We start from the raw sequence: 2,993 nt of genomic DNA, 5'->3' as shown, positions 1-2,993 counted from the left end.
ATCTCCAAAATACAGGTGTAATTCTTCCATGCCCACTCTCTTTCATTTTTACTGTTCAATTAATTGCATAAACTGAAGGCATGACCACATGGAACTTGTCAAAGTACTACTTAGTTTTTGAAGTTGCCTGACGTGCTAGTGTAAATCACTAATGAGCTTAACTTTATTGGATATATTCTTGAGAATGCATGAAGTCTTTAGTTAACCTGGGAATATGGTTGTCTTAAGTCTAGGGTTATAACCATCTTAATGTTTGAACAACTTGGCTGTGTGTATGTTGACCTCTAGGACATAGCTTTTTCCCCTTTGGATGTAAGAACACATTATAGTTCAGGAGCGAAGATCAAAATAAATAAATTAAAAAAAAAGCCTACAATGAATGGCAATGCAAGTCTATTATGTGCTCTAATGTTGGCCTATCGCCTTATTGACACTTGGTAGGCGAGGAGTATTCTACTCCAGACCGATGCCCTGGGTTGGTAGGGGTAGCCTTGCCTAAGGTGAACTAATAGATTCCTGGAGAATGCCTTGTGTTAAACATGGTACCAGGATCGATGTTAGTTTTGCCTTAGGAAGGTCACCATTGTGTGTAAAAATGTCACGTGCATAAAGAAATAAAGGCAAAAGGCTCCTGTAACTCTGATGTTTCTTATATCCCTAGGCTCGTGGTATTAACTTGTTCTTAGAGCGGACACATTGTGGTCATCTGTTTATTTATTAAGCTGGGTAATTTTTCTTGACTTAGGCCAGTTATAGACCTTGATTAACCTTCGACACCTTGCTAACTCTTGATTTACTTTTAATATTTTTAAACTCCTGTTAATTTGCTACGCTAGCTCATTCATGTGACCCCTTAAACTAAGTTCTCATAGCAACATCCATTGTGGTCTAACATGCTTGAATTTATTACACTTTATATCTTTTGAATTCCAGCATACTTTCACTCTACTTCCCTGTTTTGCAGACGGTCTACCACAACAAACCCTATCGAGCTTACCATACCATAGATTCCGAGGACGGAATCTACATCAGGAAAGGGGGCATGTTAACCTATGACGGACATTGAGACGTACTATGTTTTACGTCATGTAATTAATTTAAGTATTCTGAGTCATGGGCCGGGCTTGTCGGCACCATATGTAAAGGATAAAGGGATTGGGTGATCGCCGATGAGAGGTGCACCTTGAATATCAGCAGGATAAGGGTTAGGATCGGCCGACCATGTATGGGCGCCCATGTGTGAACGGCTAAGTCACCTGTCAAATGTAACCCTAAAACTCTCATTCTCAATGTGTTGAATACAAAGTGTGCTCTTGCCTTATCTTCTCGTTCCCCTTCTCCTGCGTATGTGAGAGAGAGAGAGAGAGAGAGAGCGATCGAGCACTGTGTGGCAGCACGGCGCGGCGGCGAGGCGGTAGAGCGGCGACGGCGGCTCCTTCTTCACTGCGACGCGAGAATCCTTCACGGCGGCGGTTTGAGCGGTGAGTGACACACCTTTGCTTTCTGTTTGAGCTTGCTAGGTTCTGGTTGTATGCTTGCTAGGTTCTGGTTGTATGTTTGCAGCCATTCGTGGCTCGCATACGGTGTTCGACAAGTCCCCAACTCCGACTCGTGCGGTAAAAGTGCACAGTCTCGCCACTCTTTGCATCGAGCTTCCATGTAAACCTTAATAATTGCATATCCATTTTATATCTCTATGGTTTTGCCTCTGTTGGCTTGTGGTGGACAACATAAATCAACTTATTATACCTGGTGATATTTTGCTCCCATAAAAGGTTAAACATGTTCTATATATATATATCTATGGCGTGGCCTCTGCTGGCTTCTGGGTGACATCATAAATCAACTTATTATATGTGGTGATGTTTTGCTGCCAATAGAATGTAAACATGTTCTAGTGGCATATCATAAACATCCTCCTCCAATGGATGTTCATGTTCTATTTGGTTCCATTCAATGGGAGGGTTGTTTCAATGTGTCAGTGTTGGCCATGGGTCGTCCTTAGGGTTGGCAATTTGAATTTTGGGTTTCCTATCCTTTGTGTTTAGTGGTGGAGAGGCATTTTGTGGGTTATTGTGTGGAAAGGCAATGTCTTCTTCTTTCATCTTTCCCTTGCCCTTGTCCTTGTTTGTATCATCTACCTTAGGCTTCTCTTTGCCTTGCTAACTATAATCTATTGTGCCCTCTAGTTCTTTGGTCTCATCAGCATGCTTTTATTTCAGCTCACTTCCCTATACAAATGGCTAGTGTTCACACTTGGCTGATTATAACTTAAAAATAGTCTCAGGCAACTAGTTCTAATCGTATAAGTAAGTATATACATGAAGTTTATCACTTCCCCATTTGGCATTAAGCTTAGGGTAAGACTTCTTTATAAAATCCAATTCCATCTTAGAATAGGCTTTTGTCACATATGGGTAGAACATCAAAAAGCACCTTATGATATGATGGTGTAGATGGGTGAAACCATGTTAATCAACAAAGTGGTTAATACACATGTACACTCTCTCTCTCTCTCTCTCACTCTCGCTCTCTCTCTCTCTCTCTCTCTCTCTCTCTCTCACACACACACACACACAGACACACGCACACATGCACGCATACATGCACACACACACACACACACACACATTGTGATAAAGAATAATAGTTGGACACTAATGTTGAAAGCTAAACAAGTATTATACATTTTAAAAAAAAAAGCTACAACCATAAACGACCAAGTAAAGTATGAATAATGCTTAAAGCCAATCCCATCCAATCAAAAGGAGAATTACTAATAAAGACTTGGCTTAGTGCGAAAAAGATTACTATAAAAGCTTATCAGAATTAACCAGCCACTTTTTTATAGGGCCAAGACTGCCTATTAAGCCCATGTTTTTTATGTTGTGATAAAATTGATTCAAAACTTCGATACACACCTACATAAGAGATTATACTCAAAACCCTAATACTACAGCTACATAATAGATAATATTCAAAACTCCATTACT

Source organism: Cibotium barometz, chromosome 23 (genome assembly GCF_041138505.1).
Source record: "Cibotium barometz isolate CiBa-2024 chromosome 23, ASM4113850v1, whole genome shotgun sequence".
Classification (NCBI taxonomy): domain Eukaryota; kingdom Viridiplantae; phylum Streptophyta; class Polypodiopsida; order Cyatheales; family Cibotiaceae; genus Cibotium; species Cibotium barometz.
This window is presented reverse-complemented; position numbering follows the sequence as displayed.